The 27957-nt window shown below is 38.9% G+C and overlaps 1 long non-coding RNA gene across 1 annotated transcript in view; it reads right to left on the bottom strand.

The window, feature by feature from the left end:
* The window catches only part of LOC121872137, a 39697-nt gene extending 15253 nt beyond the window's left edge, over positions 1-24444 (bottom strand). Inside the window, exons 1-3 of the long non-coding RNA XR_006090043.1 lie at positions 24284-24444; positions 16632-16738; positions 7300-7479 (exon numbers count right to left, since the gene is read on the bottom strand). This is a non-coding gene — a long non-coding RNA (uncharacterized LOC121872137). The remainder of the gene's footprint in view (positions 1-7299; positions 7480-16631; positions 16739-24283) is intronic.
* Between the last annotated feature and the right edge of the window lie 3513 nt (positions 24445-27957).

Raw genomic sequence — 27957 nt, 5'->3', positions numbered from 1 at the left:
TTTTGTCAAACCAATCAACGGACTAAAGGAAATTATTCGTTTAAGTCAATTGCATTTAGTTTTTCATGCAAATTTCATGGCAGACTCTATAAGGCATGTGTAGTTCAGAAATATTTACGAGAGCAATTAACAGCTGAAGCAAAAGTGATTGGTATTTTTTAAGAATACTTATATCTGCTCTTGGAGTGTGTGGGTTAGTGAGAGAGAGAGAGAGAGAGGGGGGGGATGTAGGTCACGAATGATTGAATGTAAATAATTGCCAACAGTTAATAAAATAAATAGAAATCGAAGAAAAATTCTACCCCAAATTTTTAGTAGATTACGATTTTTATTCAAATATTAACTCGAAAAATCATCTCCATTTTATTTTAGCATCATTGTATCTTTAAGGAGACTTGCGGTGTGTTAGTTCAAGTATGGAATTATTAATCACCCAAGACCTGTAACTAACCAATTGGACATGACCTTTAACATGAGACTGGTATCTTACATAATTTATTGTTCCCTGTGGTCTTTTGTTCTATTCAGCTCCTGAGTCTTTTATTACACAGTTATTCTATCTATCAAGGGTTCAATGTGATTCCCAGCCCTCGACACAAGGTACAATATTTAACTGCAGGTGTGGATTAGGTTAGATTAGGTTAGGCTAGGTTACGTTAGGCTCACCTGGGATTTGACTTTTTTTTTATATACCATAAGCTTGAATAGAACAATGCACATGTAAGTAAAATATATATCATAACACTCGTCAATATCCCACTTCTTTACCAGGTGTTTCATCCCCCAGGTGAGTCTCGTCAGGTGTGTGTGGAGGAGGCACCTGGGTCGGCGTGGCAGTGTTTACAAAGAGTAGATCTTGATAGCTGTGGTGTTGTGTTTGAACGGCCAGGTGTAAATAGCCTATTTTTTTTGTGTTTTTTTTTACTTGTGGAATGTTCTTGTTGTGTTCCGTAGGCTCCCACAGTGTATATAGAGTACCTGGGAAGTTGGATTAAGTCTTTGGATGAGTGTATTATTTTGGTTAGGTTAGGTTAGTACTTACAATGAAGCATAATATTTATCTTTTTCAATCAAGTGCACATGAATATAGCCCCCCCCCACACACACACACACATACACACACAAACAAACACCCACTCGCTAAAACACACATATTCACAGACATACACAAACACATAAATACATAACCATAAAAATAAACACTTTCTCGTATAAATTTACACACACACACACACACACACACACACACACACACACACACACACACACACACACACACACACACACAAGGAATGTAAACTCACAAAACATGAAGGCCAACAGACACACTCACGTACAGACAAACACCTGGTAACACCCCCGACACACACACACACACACACACACACACACACACACACACACACATCAAGCATCACCTCACAATTTGGACACGGTAGCAAAAAAAAAATGACTTAATGGGGTAACTCAACTATGAAATTCTTGTTGACAGAGTTTAATGAAACATTATGACACTACAATGGAGCATAAATATTTTTCTCTCAATGGAAACAAAAACAGTGATAGCAGTTGTTTTGTTTGTAAGAAAGAGAGAGAGAAAGAGAGATTTTTATGTTATTTGTGAACTATTAAGACTTTTTCTCAACGCAAACATATGACAAACAGTTAATTTGGCAAACGATTGAATCAATTCGCATATTTCATAGAGATTTTATACAAGAACCACATTTCCAAACGTTCTTAACATGAACTTTTAACGCGACACACACACACACACACACACACACACTGATCTATAAATTGTATTGGATAAAAGTCACAGGGAAATCATGCCTCGAATTCTTGATTATCTAACAACATGGGAAAAAATTTACCCTCGAAAATATTTCACCCAATGTTCTGTTATTTTTCACTGAATATTTAATTGATTTACAGGGAATATGTGACCAGATCCAGGGTAGTTCTTCCCCTGTGGTATTTTAACAAGTTGTAACAAGTTGAATAACATAATCCACCGTTCATAGTGTTAGTTCAAGTGTGTATGGGTGTAGTTGTCATGTTGGTGTGAGACTCTTGAGAATTATTGGTTCTATAAACATTGTAATTTTTCCGTCACTTCTAGCACTGGTAGATGGTGATGCTGTTGTGTACACTGATGGTGGAGGGAGGCGGTGACCACTACACTGTCTGGCTTGGCACCTCTCTCTCTCTCTCTCTCTCTCTCTCTTTCTCTCTCTCTCTCTCGTGTTGTACCGGAGTTTATTGTTGTGAGCAAGGGACACACACACACACACACACACACACACACACACATACACACACACATTATTCACTAAGTCTCTGGGTTCAAGGTTGAAATCTAATTTTGACTGTCCAACAATAGCTTATAGCAGTCAGATGACATTTAACTCTTTACTTGACTTTTAGTTCATCATTGTGAGACAGCCTTTACCACCACCACCACCACCGCCATCACCATCACCACCACCACCACCATCACCATCACACCACCACCACCACCACCACCACCACCACCACCACCACCACTCCCCACCACCACCACCACCACTCTAGTCTTGGAGCTCACTATAATACAGCAGGTGTGTTGGACAGTGTGGCGAAACTCATAAGAGAAACACTAAGGAGCAGACAAGAGAACTGTTTATTGTTGTTAACCTTCCCTTCAAATTGTTCCAAAAGTTAATAATTTGTTAACATCGTAAGAATTAAGCTTAGCATGAAGTCAATATCTAGGATTATTTTCCTCGTTGAAGAATAAACAAAATGTTGTTTTAATGATAATTCTTGTGATGATTCAGATAGATACTCGTATACAATTCTAGTATCAATTAAATACATCTTTCGTGAATAATATTTCAACATTAATTTTCATCGCCTTTAGTAAAAAAGATAAATATAAAAATGTTATGATGACGTCAACAAGAAATAATTCCAAAGTTAAAGTGGCGGCTCATTAGGTTAAGTGGCGGGCAAGTGGAAGCCTCGGTGTGGATCGATCTAATGAGTTGAGTGGATTAGTCAGAGTCTGTGATGCAGGTGAAGATAATTGACAGGTGTGTGTTAATTACCCTTAATAACTTTTATCTAACCTTTAATTTACCATTATTTATATTTATCATATATTACGAACACAAACTATATTGATTATTAAAAGTATTAAAGAAAACTGCTGGTAAGAAAATGTTTAGGGGAGTATAATGTATTTTGAAGGACCATTACTTGTGAGTACGACTGCCTCACCCCTCATCCCTCACCCATCACCCCTCAACCATCACTCCTCACTCCTCACCCCTCACCCCTCACCCCTCACTTCTCACCCTTCACCCCTCACTCCTCACTTCTCACCCTTCACCCTTCACCCCTCACCTCACTCACCTTCTCACCACCTTCACCCTCACCACCTCACCTCACCCTCACCCTTCACCCCTCACTCCTCACCCCTCACCCCTCACCCCTCACCCTTCACCCCTCACTCCTCACTTCTCACCCTTCACCCCTCACACATGCACTAACGACCCGTATAACAATAATAACAACAACAACAACAAAAACTATCCCTGTATTACATAACAGACCATTACGTTTGTACACTCAATTGGACTATTAACTTTAAATTGAAAGTAAAAAATATTCCCTGGATCTTTTATTTTATTGAAATATGACAAAAAATTAGTAAGCTTTCTCTGTGGTCTCGTCTGCCAGGGAAATATTTGGAGCTCGTACTACACACAGTGGAACATTATTGAGATCATTATTATTAGAGCTGTATTTACACATAGGTGATTGATGGCGGCACAATATTCCCTCCAGTGATTTTATATTCCTATACATGGTAGGTAGGTCAGTTGACGCATACAGTGGTCATCTCTCTGACTGTGTTCCTATGCATGTTAAGTCAGTTGGTCATGAAACACGCACACCCGTCATATTCGCCTCTCTCTCTCTCTCTCTCTCAGACAACCACTTAGTATTCCACACCAGCACCAGTAGTTCCCTTCACTTACGCTAATGGCGCTACTAAGACCTTCTCAACTATGCATGTTGCTACTTCCCGATTTTCAGAAGCTAAGAAATCAAATTCATTGCCTACAGACGTAATATAATTAATTACGTTATAATGAAGAATAAAACTCGTAGTTTATAAACACGATTTTAAAGATACATTTATGGGAAGGAGATAAACATTAGCTACTGTAGCAGCTTAATTTTAAAACCTTTCAGAGTCTTAATGAAATCTGTGTCCCGTCGCTGAGGCCTTTTAGGGAGTTAATGTGATTCATCCATTGAGGTAATTTGTGTTTTAGATGTAACTCTCTTTATGTGTCTGAGTGGTGAGTACTGCCACTGTGGATACTCTAGCTATAGTTTGATGGGTGGTCCAGTGTCTTCTCTATCTGTCTGTCACTACTCCTACCATTCGCTTTCTCTCTCTCTCCTTTCTTCCTCTCTATCATATCTCTTCTCCTCCCTTCTCTCTCTCTCTCAGCAACAAACAGACAAACAACAGGGCTAATAACCCTAAAACATTTCTTAACCTTGTGACTGGTATCAACAACTTGGATGATTTTTACAACCAATATTACCAATGTGAGATAAATTCTGTCCCCGTTCGTCTCCAGTCAGCGAGCGAGGGGGGGCCAACATACGCGACAAACATCAACAATCAGGTGACACAATATTCTGAGGTTTGGTGTTGTTGATGAGATTCTTACATTAACTCCCCGTGTCATGCATAATTCTAGGTATCGTGAGTTTCATAGTTAGTTTTCAATAACGTTATTCAGTAGGAGTGTAAAATCTACTTAATACTTAATGTATTTTCGGAAATGCATCACACATCACTATAAATATACTCGACAGCTATTCCCATAAATTTTGTTTAATTACGACTTAAGACAGATCATTTTTCAGTGTTGTCATTCATAAACCTTCGCTCTACTGACATTTATATTTTACTCTTGATACTCAGGATAGATCGTAAGGGGAATGATGAAGATAAATGAACTCCTGGGTCCACAAGATTTATTACAATTGGGCCTGAGAGGAAACGTATACTAACATGAATCCCAGACAAATGCTTCGAGTGTTGCAACACCTATTTCTGAATTCCTGAGTCTATTAACACTTTGATTTATAGGGTTAGTGGTGGACAGGTAACACTATGATTTACAGGTGAGCAGGTAACACTATGATTTACAGGTGAGCAGGTAACACTATGATTTACAGGTGAGCAGGTAACACTATGATTTACAGGTGAGCAGGTAACGCTATGATTGACAGGTGAGCAGGTAACACTATGATTTACAGGTGAGCAGGTAACACTATGATTTACAGGTGAGCAGGTAACGCTATGATTTACAGGTGAGCAGGTAACACTATGATTTACAGGTGAGCACGTAACACTATGATTTACAGGTGAGCAGGTAACACTATGATTTACAGGTGAGTAGTGGACAGGTAAAAGTGGGAGAAGAAAGAGTACTGATATGTGTTATTATTATGTTAATGCTTTTATATACACATACTATATATATCTGAAGATACTACGCACATATACGGGTATAAATAGAACACACACACACACACACACACACACACGCGCACACACACTCACACACTCTTCCTCCAACTTTTCTCCTCTAAAGACAGTTTGGCAGCGTTTATGTTCTTGTAAGTGTGTCAGTAACATCCGCTGCGGGTCTTAAGTGCGGGTGATCATCGCCAAATATGGAGAACGGCTTTCCGGAACTCTCGTATTCTCAGGAAACGAGAATTTAACTCTTCCCTGACAAGGTGGTGTTTATTATTTCCATCCAGGTGACTAAGTTAACGTGTACTGGTGTATATAACTCTCTCTCTCTCTCTCTCACTCTCTCTCTCTCTCTGTATCCAGGGACGCACCCAGTGAAGGGAAGTGACAAAAGAGTACACGCGCACATAACCTGTGTTCGTTTACCTTTATGATGTATAGATAAAGGATTCTAAACTCTGAACAGTCTGTTAATCTCCAGCGTCAAGGATTAGCGAGATAAAAAAAAATGGAGAAGCTGAACTTTCCATTTTATATTCCTGGGTGAGCATGTGTGTCTGTCTCTTTGTAGGTTTATTTCTCCTATTCTTGGTTTATAAAAGATTCATAAACATATCTACCATCGTAAACACTATGTTATAAACTTCACTACTAACTCTCCCACCTGCATGTAAACATAAGAATTAACTATGGTATCAGAATTAAGTAGAAATTATTCCATTGTTTGTTCTTGTATGTTTCACAGGTATATGTTATGGTTGTGACTGTAGTTTCATCGCTGTTACAAAAATATTATTGATTCTCTCGTACTGAAGACATATAACAGAGACGCAAAGACATAATACAATTCAATAATACAATAGTACTCTTGGAGACATGTAACTACAGTTGTATAATACATTAGTAACTCTTGGAGACCGATAACACAAGTGACCATAAGATGACAGATGTTCATATATTGTAGTCATGATAAAGCAAGTCCTCACATCTGTCTATTCCAGGGACCCACCTACCACCTGCTGGCCACAATGAAAACTGATACAATACTGACCACTGAACGGTGAGTATCTGGTTTTAAGGCTATAAGTGGTTTTGTGTTCGATGGATTACTCTCAGTACTAGTAGACACGTGCACCAGTAGCACCTCGTTAAAAGTATTGTAGTCATATTGCCGATATTCCCGACTCTAGTCTCGTCATGGGACTGAAAACTTTAATAAAAATTTTCCTTGGTGTAAATATCAAATGTGTTGCTAGAATATATAACATACGTACTTAATAACACTGCTAAATATATCAAAGGGATTCATATTGAAGTTAATTAACAAAGCGAATTTTACTGGAGGTTTCATGTCAATTCTATGGAAACAAATACTTTGTTAATTCAACTTTTAACAGAGGACTTCAACTATATGTAACATGACTGAGTGAACCTTGAGTATGGAGACGTAAGAGTTATTATATATCACACACACACACACACACACACACACACACACACACACACACACACACACGTATATTCACCACTGTGGATTGATCCTCTTGAAAGCCGTAACCGGATAAAGAATGGCGAGACTTAAATAATGCTACAGACGACCACCAAGCTATATAAACCCATTCACACATTTTGAAATACGTTATCCATTACCAGAATTTGATCTATTTATTACAAAACCTATATAGAATACGTCAAACAGTAATTATCTTATTATACACACTAATATTATTAAAATATTATAAATTTACCTTACATGATGACTGTGATGAAATAGGTACCAGAAGTGATTAATTCTTCACTAAAAGTCTTCAGTTGTATATCATGGTAAGGCTCAATGGCTCAGTGCCGGGGCGAGGAAGGCGAGCGAGTCTAGTAGTCCTTTACCTCCCGTCTCACTCATGAGGTCTGGACCGATACACAGTTGTTTGCTGAAAGAAAAATATAAATATTAGTGTGATTTGTTTTTATCATTATCATTATTATAATTACTGCTATTAATGTCATCATGATTATATTATTAGTATCATTGTTTATGGCATATATTTCGTTTTAATTGTATACTTGAAATAATGTAGACAAATTAAAACACAGACCAAATAATATAAAACATTCTTATAACTATTTTCATGACTGATAATATTCCCTTAACGATGACGTAATAAAAGTTAATCAACCCATAAGAAACAAATATATAAGATGAAAACTCCGAGAAAACTCATCACAAACTCGAGGTCTTGTCACATATTAGCGAATCTTCTCGTCACAATACCGGAAGGGAAGTTTAAAGCATTATTCTTGGTTATTCATCGTGTTGTTTTAGCTGTGTCACCAGTGGGAGGCAGAGAGTGTATTGTGAGGTTGACACTGGGGAGACCCGAGTTCTTTGTCATCCCCGGGCGGCTCTTCAAACCTTCATCATCAAGTCTGGGGAATTTGAGTTCCTTGGCGGGGAAAAGTGGAGAGAAGGAGGAAGAGAAGGAGGAAGGGGAGGGTGAGGAGGAGGAGGAAGAAGAAGAGGAGGAGGAATGCCAAGTGATTCAGAAATTTCATAAGACGTCAAATAATGAATGCAAGGATGACTGCAGGACCCACAAAGACAGAGTGCTTGTTCAACACGTCTTATGAGGCTGTTAAGTGTAGGGAAAGAACTGACTTTATAAACGCCATTCGGGAATTTGATTTATTTTCCCTCTGACGACGACTGTGTTAATTACTCACTAAAGACGATAGAGTAAATATAGAACCACTCTAAACATGTATTAAAGTGTATCTTAGTTTGATGAAAAATAAACAAAGAAAACATAGAGAAACAAACAAGAAGAACCAGAATAAGAAATAAAAGACCTAATTATGTGGAGAACAAATTGGACTGAGAATGATCATTGCAGCTAGACTGTGGAAGAGAGAGAGAGAGAGAGAGAGAGAGAGAGAGAGAGAGAGAGAGAGAGAGAGAGAGAGAGAGAGAGAGAGTGACCAAAATAATCGTCATTTCTATTCACAAACTAATCTTGATCCTCCGCTAGACCTAACACAGGCGCTACTAAATATACAAACCAACTCGCTCAACACCTCTTGCCTATACCATGACTCTTCTTGTCTATGTGTGAGGAAGATCAATAATGGACGTGTGGAGGGCCAGAGACCACCAAACAGATGACCTTCATTACCTTACCAACGCAGCCGAGGAGTGAATTATAGGGCGGTAGAGACAGGAGATGTATCAAGGGCAGGTAACTACTTCCGTAAGACAGACTGACAGATTATGGTATTCTACAGAGGCCGTAGTTGTTTTGACGGTCATAAACACAAGTGAAATTCCACACTCAAGGTTGGGATTTTATGAAGTAGACTCACAGAGGCTCCATCATCTACATTAAATTTCTTCAGGAGTAAAACGAGAAAATTATGTAAATGGAACACTTAAGATGCGAAGATTTAATGGGGGAAGTAAATTATCCGAAATGTACAGGAGATGCAGTGAGGAGAGAATATTAAATTACTCGCGAGTTTGTGAGTGTAGTTTGGTGTTTGTGTCAGGTATAAGGCACACTATTACTCAGTATAAGGGAGGATATAATACTAACAATCCCAAACATATGTCAGTTTTAGGTATCAGGCACACTATTACTCAGTATAAGGTAAAACACAACACTAATACTCCCCCAACAAGTGGTCAATCACAGAGATAAGGGACACTATTATGTATAAGGCACACTATTATGTATAAGGCACATTATTACTCAGTATAAGGTAAAACACAACACTAATACTCCCCCAACAAGTGGTCAATCACAGAGATAAGGGACACTATTAAGTATAAGGCACACTATTATGTATAAGGCACATTATTACTCAGTATAAGTTAAAGCACAACACTAACACTCCCCGAGAAGTATCAGTCTCATAAAGTCACATATTCCAAGAGGTCCTCACAAGTTATTACACATCACTGGTCTTGGTGCTATGGTCCCCGACGCATATTGATGAACCAGCTCCCGGGATGGGAATGTGATTGAAGCGGAACTGGTAATTTACATGTAATTAAATTTGATAACGGGTTCAGTTATCTATAAGGTAATTAATGATACTGTGTAATGGTAAAACGGTGAAATATACAGTGACATTAGCAGTGGTAATGGGGTTAATGGTGTATAATGGAGGGTTGGCCTTCATACTGTAGCCAAGCTTCGGTATGTTCACTGTCGGTTAATTATATTATCGTGTTGAAGTTAATGTCTCCTTATGTATAATATTTTCCTATTAAACATATTATTTTATGAATAGAAAATTTTGTAATCACTTAAATTATATTAATTAATGTTCTGTTAACCTCAAGAATATCAACACTGTTCATGTTGATATCAGAATTCCTCGATTTAAAACCTTAGAAATTAACTTTAAAACCACAATATATTTACCACAGTCAGTTGGTTCCTCTGGCTACCTCTCCCTCACACACTGACATTCACCACTAACAAGAAATAACTCACCAGCCTCACAAAGACTCTTAAATCTTCAAGAATCCGAATTGTATACTCGACTGAGCCTGTTTCTTATTGCTCCTCCCTGACCAACGAATTTCCTGCCCCTGTGGCGTGAAGTCCTGAGAAGTCTCGAGTTTATCTTTTAAAATATTTTCTTTTGTGTTTTTTCTTCTTCTTCTTCTGAGGAGGAGGAGGATCGGGTATGTGTTTATCTATGTTTGTCTGTCTGTCTGTCTGCCTGTCTCTCTAGATAGGTACACACACGGTCATAAACTTAAACACACACACACACACACACACACACACACACACACACACACACACACACACACACATCACTGCAGGAAGACTGAAAAATGGAAGCTGATACAATTTGGAGAAAGTGAAAAATTCCAGCCATTGAATTTAAAACCCAACCTTTACATATTCACTGGGACTAATTTTTCATGTTGTCAATAAACCGTCGAGACCACAACAGCTGAGAGTAAACAGACTGACCCAACCAAATCCCACTGACCCACCCAATGGTTGTTTACTCTACCCACCCCACTGACCCACCCATTGGTTGTTTACTCTACCCACCCCCACTGACCCACCCATTGGCTTGACCCACCCATTGGTTGTTTACTCTCCTACCCAATCCTACCCACCCACTGACCCACCCACGACCCACCCATTGGTTGTTTACTCTACCCACCCCCACTGACCCACCCAATGGTTGTTTACTCTACTGACCCACCCAATGGTTGTTTACTCTACCCACCCCACTGACCCACCCATTGGTTGTTTACTCTACCCACCCCCATTGACCTGGTTGTTTACTCTACCCACTGACCCACCCATTGGTTGTTGTGACTCTAAGATGTTGGTTGTTTACTCTACCCACCCCCAGTGACCCACCCAATGGTTGTTTACTCTACATTATTGAGGTGTTGTGATAATTTATACAGGAGATCGGAAATAGTTTACGGATAATATAACCTTTGAATTTTTATTGTGCTTAAATATGTTATTTTTTATTTTCTCGTTTAATATGATATATAACAGACGGGTAAAAAAAAGCAGAGGGAAATTGCATGAGGAGAGCAGTAACAGTAGTAGGGATAATGACAGTAGAAACAATAGCGGTAGTACCAGTAACAGGAACAGTAGCAGTGACATAAAAAAACAATTACACAGTAGCAAAAAAGAAGCTGCAATGGAAGTACCAGTAACAGAAACGTAAACATTTATAACAGCATCGACAACTCACAATAATAATAACAAAAGGAACAGTATCAGTAACAAGTAACATGACATTCACAGCAAACAAAATTTATCGAACCTAGTTAAAAAAAAATTCCCCCAATAGTATTTTTATTCTCCATACAGAACATTATAAACCCAATAATGTGCAATAATTAACAATCATTACATAACTAGTGAAGTTTTTAATGACACCGATGATCATTACAAACCCAGGAACACGATATTAAAGGGTAAATCATCATAGAATCCAACGAGGTTATGATAGTTGAGTTTTAAAGAGGTGTGTGTATGTATGTGTGTGTGTGTGTGTGTGTGTGTGTGTGTGTGTGTGTGTGTGTGTGTGTGTGTGTGTGTGTGTGTTGGCACGAGCAGTAGTCCATGAAACACACACACACACGAAGCTGCGCCTCTAACACCTGCCCGAGTGAGAGGTGTCAAAAGATGAAGAGAAGGGACAAAGGAAGAAAGAGGGAGAAAATGTGAAGAAAGGGAGAGAAAAGAAGAAAGACGAGGAAAAATAAGAGCAGGGAAAACACAACACATGACAGGAAGAAAGAGAAGATGAGGAAGAAAATAGGAAGGGAAAAAGATGAGAGGGGAAGAAAAGAAGAGATAAAACAGAGAGAAAACAAGAGAAGAAGAATAAAAAGGAGAAGAAGACAAATAAAAGAGAAAAAGGAGGATAATAATCGGCGAGGAAATATGAAAAAGGGAAAGAAGATAAAGCAAAAGAAAACAATAAAAGAGAAAGATACAAAAAAGAGGAAGGAGAAATGTAAGTGTTAAAGAAGAGAGAGAGAGAGAGAGAGAGAGAGAGAGAGAGAGAGAGAGTTTATAACCCACTGTGAGGTCCAGATGACAGTATAGTTAAGCTGTTAAGAAAGTGAGCGGTGCGTTTTTTCTTATTAGGGACGGAGACAAGACACACAATGAGATCATATGCTACAAAAACTCAATTATCCTCCCATTAAAACTTGGCTCGGGACTTTTATATTGATGGTAAAGGAAGACATACTAATTTTCCTTTCCCACCTTCCACTAACACTAATTCTATTGGCGCTATGATCTTGTGAACGAGTGAGTTGTCTCTTGTGTTTTTGTTCAATCACGTTCAGGTACACGCACACACACACCATCTGTGACACACACACACAGGTCCCACACACCATCTGTGACTGAATAATACACCACGCCAGGTCCTCATAACACCATCTGAGGAACTACTACACCACGTGAGTTCTTCCTCACACCATCTGGGAGGAGTTACTACACTACGAGTTTGCTGTTCAACACCTACATTAATCTGTATGTTCACTGTATGTTCCTTTACCTTTCTCTAATGAAGGCTTTTGTTAAACCACCAATGTATGTAATAAGTCATTTATGTCCAATGTATATTTTCAACCTTCGGGCTGCAGAATTTTTTCAATAAACCGTCAATTATTATTATTTTTATTACACACACACACACACCAGCGACCAGAAAGCCTAAAGTCACATCCGGTTGAGAGTCTGCAGGCCCACAGGGTAAGTCATCCAACCACTAAGAAATTAATCCGACCGTGTCTGACTCACTGGCTGTGGCTGACCCAAGACCACCACCACCACCACTTGGCTTCATGACCCGGGTCTGAGGTATACCATGGCTTGGAAAGAGATGATTTATTATTTTTTTTTATGTCTCCTCCATTGACGTTGTGCCTCTAAGTAACTTATTTTCCCCATTAAATATGTAGTAGTGTCTGTGAACTTTACTCAGATGAGGAAAATTATAGGAGTATTACACCCAGTAGGCGGAGTCATTATCATGGAAGGTGATGACGAAAGTGAGGATACGTGTTCAGCCACTGTGGTATAATGTGACTTTCTACTTTTCATCCCGTAATGGTACATACATTCGCTTTCAGAAACCAACGTTCTACCTTTGTTTCAGTCTTCAATATCAGCTGGGCAGAGGTTTTTAACATTTAAACTTTTGATTACAAGTCTTTTATTTTTACTTTATTTTTTTTCTAACTAGATCTTAAAGCCTTGGTTCTCCCATCCCAACCTGCCGGAACTCGAGCATTAATTTCCGTGATGTAGACTTTAACTGTCTGGTCTTCTGCTTCCAATCCTTCACTCTCCGGCTCTCGACTTCCTACAAAAAAAAACTGTAGTCATAGAAAAAAAAGAAGACCTTGCCTTAAAAAAAGAAACTCCAACCAGGTTTTTCCTTCTAGTCCAGTGATCCAACACAGAACATCAGGACGAGGCAGCAACTTCTTCCATTAAGGAGACACTAACTTTATCAAGACGAGTCCAACACCACAATTTTCCAGTGAACTAAAAACTCCACAACGCTTCCTTAAAATTCACTGCTGCTCATTACGGGAACCAGACGCTGTGTTCAGGGATATCATTCACATATATTTCATTGGTATTTACAGTAAATTTTTCAGATTATTTCATTACTATTGTCGAAATAATACATATATACAGTAGACACGTTATTCATTATTCACGATGATGTATAATTCATAGTAATTTATTTCATGACGAGAACAGAAAAAAAATTATTGAATATACCAAAACAGATAAATAAACGATACAGCGTCGCTTCCCGTGTCCACCATCACGCGAACACACAACACAAAACAGTTTTTTATATGCCATGTAACATAAAGACTCTGGTAATAAACTTTGTTCTGGCATCGGTAAGGTCTCACCTACTAATAAAAACAACCTTTTTTTTCATCGTTCACTGAATCATTAATTAATACTGTAATTTCTGGTTATTCTACTTTAAGCATGAAGATGTAAATGTTCCAAATGTTATCTTGTTCTTCGTTTATGTCACGTCACCGTCTGTCATCACAAGTTAAATAAAAGTCATTACGTTATCTGTCACTATTAATGTAATGCGGTAATTTATATAACAGCGCTCTTGTTACCTGTGTGTCGTGTCCAATCGTGCACCAAGTTGGGTTATCCATCTACTGTGATAAAAGTGATAACAGTGCAGCAGCAAGTCATGTTACAGCAGTGTTTTTTGTAATTCTGTTTTGATTAGAGATGTATTCTGACGTGGTGTGAAGGTCGTGTTATCAAAATGTTATTAGTGTTTATGCACGAGTTTCTTTACCTTTTGTTTTTGCCAAGATCAGGATGAAAGTGTAATTTAATTTCAGTGAATATTTTCTGAGATAAGGTTCTAGGGGTAATAAAATCGACCTGTGTATTTTTTCTCGCCCTTATGCCCTAACACTCAGTTCATGTATTTTTCTTTATATTTCTCAATTCAAAACGAAAATAAAGAATAACTAAGAAATAACAACTAATTATTTTTTCCACAGAACACTGACGACAATGGGACCACATATGAAGCCTAGTAATTGTTTAATGAGGAGACTCAACTTAATACGATTGTCATAAAAAAATCCAGCAATGGCATAAAATCGATAAGATGAATTTATATATATATCACATTACCTTTGAGAATCAGTACTATAGCTGCCATGTGACACTTGATATAACATGGCATAATAATTCTTGTTCTCTAAGCTTGTATTGTTGAACTAAGTGTATCAAGACTTTGGTACCTGGCACTAACCTCCTCTCCATTGTGTTCAGCTAAAGTGTCCTGTGTTGGGTAACGCTTAGTGTCACGGGTTGAGGCTGGGCTTCCAAGGTTTACTGTAAATACCTTGGAAATACCTGCCTGATGTTGACCTTTAGTTATGGAGGTGTGTGATATTGTCCATGGAAATGAGGGAAGGGTGAGAGGGAAAGAATGGAGGGGGAGAGTAAAGGAGAAGGAGGAGGACGAAGGAGGAGATAGGTAGATAAAACTAGAGAGAAAATAACTCACTTGATTATTAGTTTTATTTTGTACTAAGAATAAAAACCAGAGAGAAGATTTGTTGTAGTAGTTGAATAAGGGTGCGCCATGTCCGTAGACTTACACGAAGAAAATATCCCTTAACTATGTGTGGGGGATGATACCACGTCACTGTACAAAACACTTCAGTCACTAACCAATGTCTTGAAAACTGACCAAACAAAACATACCAGCACGGTTCTTATTTATTCATCACTATGGTGGAGGAAATGTGTCATGTCAGGATTTAGATGACAATTCTTATGGTTTGTTAAAGAAGGGGATAAGTTATGTATTAAATATATAGAACATACCAGCACGGTTCTTCTCTCTTCTCTCTCTGGTGGAGGAAATGTGTCATGTCAGGATTTAGATGACAATTCTTATGGTTTGTTAAAGAAGGGGATAAGTTATGTATTAAATATATAGAATCTCTCTCTCTCTCTCTCTCTCTCTCTCTCTCTCTCTTTGAACACCTGCGGGCTGTGATGGCAGGAATTAGGGCACCACAGATGGAACAACACACGAGGAACAGGCCAGGATGTTTGGAGGGGAGAACAAGAATAACGAGAAAATGGAATATAAGAGACGAGCAGAAACTATACAAGAGAGTGTGAGAGGGACACTAGCCATCCCCTGAGAGGAAGAACTATACACTGTAGGACTGATCGAGGACACACGGGCTTAGGTTAGGTTAGGTTAGGTTAGGTTAGTTTAGGTTAGGCTAGGTGAGGTGAGGTTAGTTTAGGTTAGGTTAGGTGAGGTGAGGTTAGTTTAGGTTAGGTTAGGTGAGGTTAGGGTTAGGGTAGGTGAGGTGAGGTGGTTCGAGTATTGGAGAGGTTTACTGGAAATGTTTAGTGTCAATTTTGATTTAGGAAGATCAGATAAATACCGTAAAAAAATCAGTACTTTCTTTGCAGTACAGACAGAAGAGGATACAGTAGCGGTTTACAGTGTTAGCCTCGTGTCCCAGATGTCCACCACACCTGTATAAACACTTGTGTATGTTAAAATAGGATTTATTGTATATTGTACAACTGAATTCATACGTTATTTATGTTTTTGTTTCATTAGTTTACCCGGTGATGGAGGTAGACGACTCTGAAACTGTCGTGATCAAATAAATAAGATGTTTTGTCAGGTGTTGATTTCATTGTTTAATATAAGATCACACTTCCCGAAGGACACGTATATTGCTGCTCTACATGTGCGTGCGTGTGTGTGTGTGTGTGTGTGTGTGTGTGTGTATGTGTTGAGGATTAGTTACCTTATCCACGTGTTGGGTCCACAGGTGTGTGTTGGTGATAGCTCCCCCGGCATTACAACCTTCATCCTGAACTAATGGCAGTAAACACCCACTACAGATCCAGTTTAAGTTTGTAGTGCAAGAGGTGTTAAGTGGTTAGAGCTGTGAGGCAAGGCGAGGCAGCTGTTGGGAGGTGAAGACTAAAGTGAGGCAAAGAGGTCAAAGACTTGATTAACTTCCTACCTGGTAACGTGAGTGAGTGTTGATCCTAAGCACCTGTTGTACCCAGCTCGGGGGCACGGGGAGAGGGAGACAATGTTCACGAGAGATGTTGTGAATGTAAGGGAGAACTGAAAGAAAAGAGATAATAATATTTAGAAAAGGAACACAAAGGAAGGATAAAATAATGTTCCTTTATACACCCAGCCAGGAGGAAGGGCGACCTGGGCTACATTTTAATCTACATTCATTCATTTTGTTCACCAAGTTGTTAACTATCCCGAGCACCTTACTGAGATTAACACTGGACTTTGATGATTAATCCTGTAAAAAAGAGCAAGAGTTTTATCAACCATATATCCCGTTTAATCTTGAAAAAAAAGGTAAACACGTTCTTGTGATAGTTTGTGTGTGTAAGGAGATGAGGCCCCCAACACGACAGGTCCACACACCCCGCCAGGCGATAGTGACCCTCATATCTCAGCGCTGTTACGGTGAGTCTTTTATCTCACTACTCACACCACACTACTACAGCTCCCTCACACAACTGACTCCCGAATGACAGCTCGAATAAAAACACTTGTACATTCTTTATGAGGGTGAAGGTCCCTGGTGATTGGCTGGTGAGGTGACATGCCTTTTCACACCCCTATCTCCCCCTCATTCTCCACCCCTTCCCCTCCTCACGTCTATCTGTTCACCCCTGACCATCCCTCATACTCATACTTAGGATAATTAGCTCAAAGTTTTACTGGAGTTATTACAGCGACTTGGCTCATAAACCTGGGCCATCTGAGGGTGTGGGTGTGAGGGGTGATGACTGTTGAGTAAAAGTTAAAACCAACTTTATTCCAGGATGAGTATTGAAGACTCGTAGACTGGCTTAAACTATGAGAAAAAGGTGACAGCACGAGAGAGAGAGAGAGAGAGAGAGAGAGAGAGAGAGAGAGAGAGAGAGAGAGAGAGAGAGAGAGAGAGAGAGAGAGAGAGAGAGAGAGGAGAGAGAGAGAGGTGTCGTCACTCTACTCTAAGCTTACGGAACAGTGCACAGAGCAAGGCCGAGGAAATTGCTGAATATATATTGTGTGTGAGGCTGTAAGCTATTGGCAGCGGGGACAGGATTAGACAGAGTGAATTGAATTTGTGTAACTGGTGAGGGACGGAGTGATTGGTTTCAAGATAAACTGTGGAGTGGTACAGGGTTGTGGTAGATGTCAATTGTGTATCAGTAATTCAAACTCTGGCACCCCCCCACCCCCCCCACCCCCCAAAAAAAAGGCTGAGGAGGTGAAGCTACTCGTTGATAGACCAGTGAATCGAAAATAGCAGGAGATATGACGTAGTAAGGAAGAGAAACTGGAGAAATGGTAAATAAAATAACAACAAGAATTATAAAAGAAATGGTTCAGAAAATACATTGACACCAAGAGAAGGAGGAGGAGGAGGAAGAGGAGGAGGAGGAAGAACAGGAAGAGGAGGCGGAAGAGGAGAAGGTAGCTGTGTCATTATTCCACCACTGAGGTAAATTAATCCTCAACTGGATGCTAACATGAAGGCCAGCGTTGGACGGTCCTCAAGTGACAAGGAACATAGACACAAAACAACAAGCTCAAGGTTCACTACACCTGAGTCTCTTCTCATTAGTGACCAGCCAGGTAAGGTGGTAGCCGGGGTGAGTAACAAGTGGATATTAGAGGTAAAAAGTGGTTCTGGCTGTCACAGGATACACAGGTGTGGTGTTTGGTGTACCTGAGGAGGGTAATTAGTGGCTAATTGTTAACTAGGGTGAGGGACGAGTTGGGATGAGACTTCAGGGGGAGTTAGTGGTGAGTGTGATGATGAGTGAGTGAGTGATTGAGTGAGTGAGTGAGTGAGTGAGTGAGTGAGTGAGTGAGTGAGTGATTGAGTGAGTATGTGAGTGAGTGAGTGAGTGAGTGAGTGATTGAGTGAGTATGTGAGTGAGTGAGTGAGTGAGTGAGTGCGCTTCAGGTCTAGTGTGTGGTGGTTGTGTTCAGGTGGCCTCAAACTCATCCTGTTTTCAATCTCTGTTATCCATTTTATTTCTTCCTGTGCAACATGTAACCATTATCTTGACCCTAAGAGGAGGAGGAGGAGGAGGCGGGTAAATCTAGGTCACTTCCGAGTGTAGTAACGAGGATATAAGAAGTTGGTCATGCATACAAGAAAAAAATATCAGGTCATGTAAAAAGAAACCAGGTCACGTATATTGATGAACGACCCTGGGGTGAATTGGGAGAGGATGAGGAAGAGTGAGGGATGGTGAGGGTTGTTGTGGGGGAGAGAAGGATGGGGAGAGAAGGAGGGTGGTAAGAGAGGGAGGGGGAAGGGAGGGAGAGGAAGAGAGGGAGGAAAAGAAGAGGGAATGGAAAAACACGCATCATTTTAAACCCTGCAATTCCTAAACTCTTATTATACGATCATGTGAACAGAAAGAAGACCACATCTACTAATCATCTCCACCAAAAACCAATGTCATGTCGAATCCTATAATACTAGTTTTTGGTCTGTTATTACTCATTGTCTCATGTTATTTATTCTGTCTTCCTTTCTTCTTCCTCTCTTATTTAGTATTTATCTGTTTCCTTTATCCTACCTTGTGAATTCAGTGCCCCCCCTCCCCCCGGTAGACATAAACCACAAGAATTACTGCCTTCGTCCTCCCTCTCCAAACCTGTCTTGTCTAACTCGTTGTACAGGATCGAGATATATCCCCGCGTCACTCACTGAACGCTGCATCGGGCACCTGTCAGTCATCCTGCCTTCACCCCTCTTCACCTTGTTGTTGCCGTCGTAAAGAGAAACAAGGAGAGACAAGGATGAGAAGGGGAGTAGGAAGAGGTAGTGAAATAGAATAAACAACAGGTGAGAAGGGAATAGGGAGAGTAAAGAATTTTATTAGTGTAATGGCTTTCAAAATAGCTCCATGTTAAAAAAGTCAATGAGAAGGTCGTCGTGTTGGTGATTCTCTGCGTATCACAAGTCTCTCTCCCACTAACACAGTGGTATAAGGTAAATCTTGACTCCTCACTTCTAACCCTCCGATGCAGTGTTACCAACTTGCTATAATGATTCATGCTCTCATACCTAATACTGCTTAATGATCTTATTTATCACCTAACAGTCTCTTTATCTTAATTGTTCATATCTCTACTTTCCGGACGTTTATCTCATTCCCCTTTTGTCTGCCCCCTGCTCTAGTTACTCCACCTGTACTAATTACCTGTATTTACCTGTAATTATCCCTTCATGCCATCCCCCCACCTTAATCTCCCTCCTCGCTACTATTCACCTCTAACTCCCTCCATACAGGTAAATTAATTAGATCATATATAAAAATAGATTTAATTAATTTTGTTGGTGTTACCTACAACAAATTACCTCCTGGTGTTACCTGTTTACTGCGACTTGCAATTAGTGTTTCATTCATAAAATATACAGCGATTAATTTTCAAGGTTAGGTCGAGTCATTACTGAGAGAAGAGGAGCACAGATAGTAAGTTGTGTTAGAGGAGGAACAGTGAGGATTGAGGAGAGGGCGGGAGGAGAAGTGGATGAAGCATTGGTGTGAAGGGAGGTGAAGGGAGGTGAACGGATAATAGACAAAAATATCCGGAAAAGCGAAAAGGTTTATACCATTTTCGACAGAGTTGACAGGAAATCAATGTTGAGAGGCAGTGAAAATATATGAATACAGAGGAAAAGGTCGATTGTTGTCCAAAACTGTCCACAAAGAGTAGAGTAGAGTGTTGGCACCAAGTAAGTGTATATGTCGCCATGGTTATTGAATATTAAAGCAGGAGTGATGGAAAGCCGTGAAAGTGTAAATTAGAGATGAATCAAGTATTGTCTTACAGGTAACATCTCCTTTGGTGATTGATTTAGAAGAAAAAGTTGTAGCTGCTAATGAATGAATTTAGAAGAGATCTAAGCAGGGTTTGATAAGGGGCCATAGACGTGGTGGGAGAATGGAAATGAGAGAATGGCAAAAAAGAGTATTTGATAATGATGTGAATTGTGAGAGAGAGAGAGAGAGAGAGAGAGTTCTGGTACTAGTTTTCAACATTCTGAAGCTCCAACCAAATGTAGAGGAAATGAATACATTAATCAACTATGACAATCAGAACAAAAGAATATAAGCCCTAGTGTCCACTGTCACCTCCAACGCCTGCGACATTACGTGGCATACTGATATCTCCCGCAAAGTTAAGTGAGCATTAGAGGCAAAACGAAACATAAACCCTAGCAGCCAATACATCACAGTACCCGTTTTACTTTTCTTGGGCTGCTTTTGTATTGTGAGAATGGCAACAGTGGCTGGAGGAACACCACCAGCTGATAAAATTCTAATCTTGACAATTGAGTCCCGTGTTTCCTCCCCCTCTCAGGACTTTGAGTGAGGGTGATAGACCTTCATGTTATCTCTACAGTATGCGCATAAATCTTCGTTTCGTTACATCAAGAGGATTAACTTCACAAAAATTGACCTTTCATTTCATTTTTCCAAGAATTTTATATGTTGTCAATGGGAGGTATTTATTTCGTAACATTCTATATTTGTTTATCGTTTACAACCTTGATAATAATGTGTCTAGTTCCGTGATGTTCCGTTTAGTTTCAGCATTACTCTACCAACCAAACCACAATATCCGCCTCAGTCTTCACAACCATCTTTTTCTTCTACCCAGTCTATAGGTTTTAGTCCCACTGTGGCTTGATGATACAATATCCGCCGGCTCAGTCAACCGCTCTAGCTGTCCTCGTCTCCTCCTCTCCTTCCCCCAGTCCTCCTTTACCGTCACAAGATCACCAATGTTTCTCCCTCACAGGTATATTGATCCTTCGGGAATTCCTCAGGTCTTGTATTATTTCTCTCTCACTCTACGTTGTATATCCATTATCCTGTAGATTTCCTCCGTTGGTTTAATCTTGTTATTTTTCTCCAAACTTTCTTTATATCTTGTCGTAGAGGGTTTGTTAAGGTATTGTCAACAGCACTAATCTTCACTTACAATGTCTGTCAACTTGGATTTTGAGAGAAAATGGGGCAAGTGAAAGGAAGAAGAACGTAACACTCACACTCGAGGCTGTCACACTTCAGGTTTAACAGGTGATAGATATCCCTCGAACAACTTAAAGGTAACGAAAGAGAAAAACATTCACTTGATAATATATCCTTTGTGTCAAATTATTAGTAGTAATTGAATGAGGGTGCGCCAAGTCCGTAGACTTGCTATAATATGACTTTTTTTTTTTATGGCAAGCTTCAGATGGGCAGCATTATACAGCATTACAACAGATAAACAAACATGTTACCTCGCTTCTAACAAACTTGATTATATAACACTTGTTCCTGGATACAACTGTAAACACTAGTTCCTCCCTTCTTCACTTCATTACCGAGACAACAAGAGTCAACAGTGTTCATTTTGAAATTCATCGGACCCCTCGGTAAAGATACTTTTTGGGGGAGGCGAGTGTATAGTCAGAGATATATCACAATTGCGTGCCAGAGAAAGAAAAAACTAGAATAAGGATGAAATAAATAAGAGGATATAACTGTGTAATGACTGATGATGTGTGCATAGTCAAGAGGGATGGATGGCAGAGCAGCCGAGTGTATCATATCACAATATTGTCTTGGCGTGACGCAGGGAACATGCCGGGAGGTTTAACTTGATCTCTCGTGCTTTATGTTCATCCCTCTGACCTGGAGTAGTCATCTCTCCGACAGAAGTATAATATAACCAACACTATCGTATATTAACTCATTTTCTTACAGAGAAGTACACAAGATAGTATAGATTATGTTGAAGCTACGAGTAGTTACTGTATATTAAGAACATTTAACAGAACTTTCATCTACATTTATACCATTTGACTTAAATTCAGATAAAAAATAAGTCCTCATATCTGGCCGTCATCGAATCTGTGAGCTCGTGGGTGTGATTTTATTTTATTTTACCTTTTTCGGGGGAGGGAGGGAAGGGGGATTGATTCTGTGTATATAAAAAAGGTGATGGACATGATACAATAAAGTTTGACATATTGGTTATATACTAGACGGGAAGAAAAACATTTAATAAAGTGTGAAGGTAAACCATCTCTGAAGGTCACACGGCTGAGTTATACACGAAAATAATAGATAACGAGGAACAGAATCAAGCAACAAGGTTAGGTTAGGTTAGGTTAGGGTAAGTGGCTTTGTAAAATTAGTATCATAATTATTTCTTGTTCTCCTCTTAGACGATATCATTTGCGTGAATAAAAATAATATTAAGAAGACTGATTTTAATGACGTGAATAAATTTCTATCTGAAGTTGAACCCAAAACACCAAAAGGCCTAAAGCTTTCTAACACTATAAATATATCCTCGTAGATGAAATTTTGACTAAAGTGAGAATATCTACGTCAACCAGAGTAGTGAATTCTTAATAAAGTCTGTGAGCCAAAGTTGGTATATAAATATTCAGGAGCCGCCAACTGAGTCTGTGTGGTGGACCTGGTGGCTACATGTTGCGCCATTCATATGTAAAGTTAATTACTGACCATAACATAAAGAGGAAGGTCAAGGGAAGGTCAAGTGGAGGTTTAGTGTGTTTTATCATAAAGTAACTCTGTGTTAATTCCCTTCAGGTGTTGATGATGTTTATTTAAGTGTACTGAGGGATTAGAACACACACACACACACACACACACACACACACACACACACACACACGTCTGTATTATAAGGGACTCTGTAAGGGTTTATGCATTAATAATTGTGTTTTTAATATTAATTATTTTTTTACTGCCTTGAATATTGTAATAGATTGTAATATTAAAAATAGCAAGTTATTATCTTCTCACATTATTTTTTTATTTACTCACACAAACAGTTATGAGGGAGCTGGTGGGTGATGATGTAACAGAATTGTATCATTTGTGGTGAAGCAAATATTTTCAGTTGTATCCCCAGACTGAACACGCCCACAACAATACCCCCGCCACACACACTATAGCAGTCAGTGTAATGTGTGATTTCGCAACACATTTTTTTTTTTTTATAAAACTACGGATATGTGAAACACCCTCCCCCTCCCCCCTTACCATCCCCTTCCCTCCCACTCAGGTTAGTTTGATTTTGTGAATCTGCCAAACGCTGGATTGATTTTTTGTTTTTACTGTTAATTAGGATATTGGTGTTGTATAGGAAATACCATTCTGACCCGTCATTTAACACCCTGTCCTCAGTAAAAGGCTAATCACGATTCCTGGTAAATTTTGATCTAAAAGTAAAAATTTTGGGTTTAGGATTCAATTCTTTTTAATGAATCATTTAGGAGATTTGAAACCATAATGTACCAGGGACGATCTGGTGTACACTGTGTTGGCAAGGTGATCTGGGGAAGAGTTCCACAGTCCACCTGATTTTTCTTATTTTGCTTTGATAATTTTTAAGGTTTATTTAGGAGTTTAAAACTAGAATTCTATAAACTTTTGAGCTCATAGACACTATAAATGTTATTTTAGACCCCCACAGCTCCTCAAAACAGCATCTTGCCAAGTTTCAGCCTCTGCTATGATCCTATAAAACAAAAATCTCTCTTTTTTTTTCAGGGTTATTATTCATGTTCTTCACCAGACCTGTACATTAATATGGAAGCCTACTTACCTTTATACTGACATCTAAAATGAATTGAATCCTGAACATTGTTTCTCTCGGTCCGCTTCACACTCCGGCTCGTCTCAGCGCCATTCCGCCAGAGTTGCAGCGATGTTCCTGAACAATATAAATATACAGTATGTCAGTGTTTTGAAAGGACGACGATTAAGAATCAGAATTTCAACTTTTTGACCACAGATCCTTGACCTGGACGCCGTAAACAACCTATACTGAGATTCTGAGTAAATTTTATTTTATTTTTTGGGTCGAAAAATTAATTTGGGTCAAAATCTCAGTATAGGTCGTCCTTGACACCCTGATTAAGGATCTGTGGTCGAAATGTTGACATTTTGAGAAATATTTATCTTAATAGTACCCTAGAATATGAAGCTATGATAATTAATTCTGCTAATTGATATGAGGACGCTTAATTAATTATGTTGTACCCAGCTCATTAATCCTATGCATCACTAAATTTATTTTAAGTAATAAAATGCCATAAATATAAACTTGCTGGCACACAACACCAGCAGGTCACCTGTGATAGAACCGACATGTATGATGCAGCCGGGTTTATACAATAACACTCTCATACTCCATTTAACTAATTGCTTCACAAATACTTAGTTATTTCTTTTGTGTATGTTGACATTTAACTTACAGTATATCGATATTGTTGTGTTATGATATTAATAGTTTAACTCTGCCGTCTGAGGAACATAATTTTATCGGGAACATGGCAACAAGTGGAGCAACAAATTTTCACGAAAATGAATAAAATCTATAAAAAATTCAAAACAAATTTAAAACAGTAGTAAATATTAAAGGAAAATAATACTCATAGTTCAGTTCACACGACCACTGAACTCATCAGAGGTACAGTTGGCTCATACTGTTCTTATTACCCCCTGAGGTCACGTTTACATACTGTATACCTGCATGTGGCAGAGTCGCAATACTTAAGCTATGAATGAATGGGTAGTAGTCTTGTAACGAGGGAGCTGAATGGTGTGACACAGTTTGGGTGTTGGATAAATAAATAAATAAATAAATAAATAAATAAATAAATAAATAAATAAATAAATAAATAAATAAATAAATAAATAAATAAATAAATAAATAAATAAATAAATAAATAAATAAAAAATAAATAAATAAACAGTATATATCAATAACTGGTGCTCCCAAATGGTGCTCAGGAAATTTACTATAAGACACATCACTATTTCCAAGTTATGGTAATCAGTTAGCTGTTTTGTGGACTTTAAACCATAGTAAATCAAATAAATACTATACATGAATCACTAACTCACGAATATATATCAAGCTAGCCATTCCTCACAAATTCCTCTCCTTACACAATACGACAGAGACTCTCAGTTCAGAAAAAGACTCTCTACTTCCTCATACGTTTATATCACTTTCATTTACACTGAAGAAAAACTCTCGTCCTTATATAACCTCACAGTGGTTTAAAGTATTATCCCCAGTAGTGTGTTAGGTATCTGGAAGAGTCAACATACGTATATATATGGTGATAAAAACTAACACCTGGTAAATTAGGTTCAATAAAATATATGACATAATTATTTTCAGATCTACAGTAGCAAGATTTATCGTCACTGGAACATCTGAGTTTATGGGAAGTTGATGACTCTATTCCTTAACCTAACCTAACTTAACCTATTGTAACTGTGCTCGGGATGACACTAATAATGTTTCTCTATACCTTATAAGCTAAAAAAAAAACCTACCTGAATATACTATAAACAGCTCACAGTAGTTCTGAATACAGTCTTGAGATATCTAACACAATGAGGCCAGGAAATAAACACAGAAATCCTCGACTGTCACAGGAAACGGTTAATTACAGTACACTGCCCTGCCTCTTGAACCAGACTGACAATTCACCGTGTTTACAGGTATCTTGTTGACACCAAAGATATTCCTCCGCGCTGCTGACGTATAACAAAACTAGTCCACTATGCAAATATTACGGACATTTTATCATGAAAGACAGTGACTTTTTGGATGATATAGTTTAAATATATCTTTTTAATTATCATTTTCGTAATCAAGTTATCTCAGAAAAAATCCCAATCAGATCCTTAAGTCTCTCTTGGTGCCCCGTAAAGAACCTCCATGGTACAGTCAGAACAAGGTCTGCCTCACCACCACCTTCTACCCAACACTTATACTACAATTTCTTCGAGAGACTGACATGTTGACGTGTATTGGTAGGACGGCCGTCAGTGATCTAGATTTATACCACAATAAAGATTAAGGATTGGTATTGTTTTCTCTTCCCTCTGTCGACTTGTGGTTAGTTTTATTCATCATATTGACTATAAACTCTTACATTATAATATGCCTTTTGAATCAATCTAATGAGTTATATACAAGATGATAACACAGCATTAGCACAGGAATGACCCAACTCTAACAATGCGGGTTTATTGTTCACTTGTACTTTAACATTAGAGTGATGATGTGTACGGCTGTTCCCTGTGGTAATAACTCAAGTGATCATTATTGTGGTGCAGCAACATTGAATGAGAGATATTATGGTAACACCGATAGGAATTTATTATATTGTAATTCCGAAAGCTACATCAGTCATTCCGGTCTGGCCCCGGGAGTCGACAGCTTAATGTGAACTTTGTGTCGGGCAGAGTTTGTACCCAGATCCAGCAGGAACCGGGATTAAGGTTGTGCAGTTTTTTAAAGCCTAGGAGGGGATTTTTAGGATAGAGATACCATAAATATGTCAGTGTCTTGTGGGCCACTGCAAGGAATAATATATTAAAGAAACATTGATATTATTTTCTATCCCGTTGAAAACGCACACACACACACACACACACACACACACACACACACTAACGCACGCTAATGCAATAACACTGAATGACAAACACTAACAGAATGAAAGTGACATGCTGAACGATTCAGACTGAAAAAAAACTCTCTGACAGGCTGACAAACAATGACCGAAGCTCACCAACTGACTCGAATTGGTCGACTCAGTAACGAAATGGGGAGAAAATTCTTTAAGTAATAACATAAATAATCATCATTTCTTCACATATACAAAAGAACACACACATATACTCAGACAACCATCAACATTCGGTAGTATCTCATTTACATACTTCCACACAACCGGATAATCCTGGCAATGATTTTGTCTGTTTTTATGGAGGGTCGTACACCCTTCACCACACAAGCCTTGAGACAACTACTTCAGTCAAAATTGGATCACCAATATAATGGCACAACACACAGTGGATGGATGACACTTGCGAGGAAGTTATGGACGCCGTAATGGCTCCTGTTGTGAGGCGGAGAAGGTAGAAGGTATGGAAGTAAGGAGGCGTTCACGTCTTGGCTTTTATCCCCGTACACACTGCCTCGTCTCAACCCAACATTTTATTGCACTTATGAGGTGGAGGCTCACAAGGGCCTATAGCAGACCTTAATGCACTACCGCCACGGTGACAAAAGGTCTTTTATTAGGTGGAGAAAGCGGAGTTGCCCGGAGGACCAGCGAACAGTATATAAAAATCTTACCACAAATACACACACACACACACACACACACACACACACACACACACACACACACACACACACACACACATACTAGGGATTGACTGTATTTAGTTTTTACGTCCGTCTTTGTA

Source organism: Homarus americanus, unplaced genomic scaffold (genome assembly GCF_018991925.1).
Source record: "Homarus americanus isolate GMGI-L3 unplaced genomic scaffold, GMGI_Hamer_2.0 scaffold22069, whole genome shotgun sequence".
Taxonomy (NCBI): Eukaryota; Metazoa; Arthropoda; class Malacostraca; order Decapoda; family Nephropidae; genus Homarus; species Homarus americanus.
Note: the sequence above shows the minus strand (reverse complement) of the source record. Positions and strands in the feature narration are given on the sequence as shown.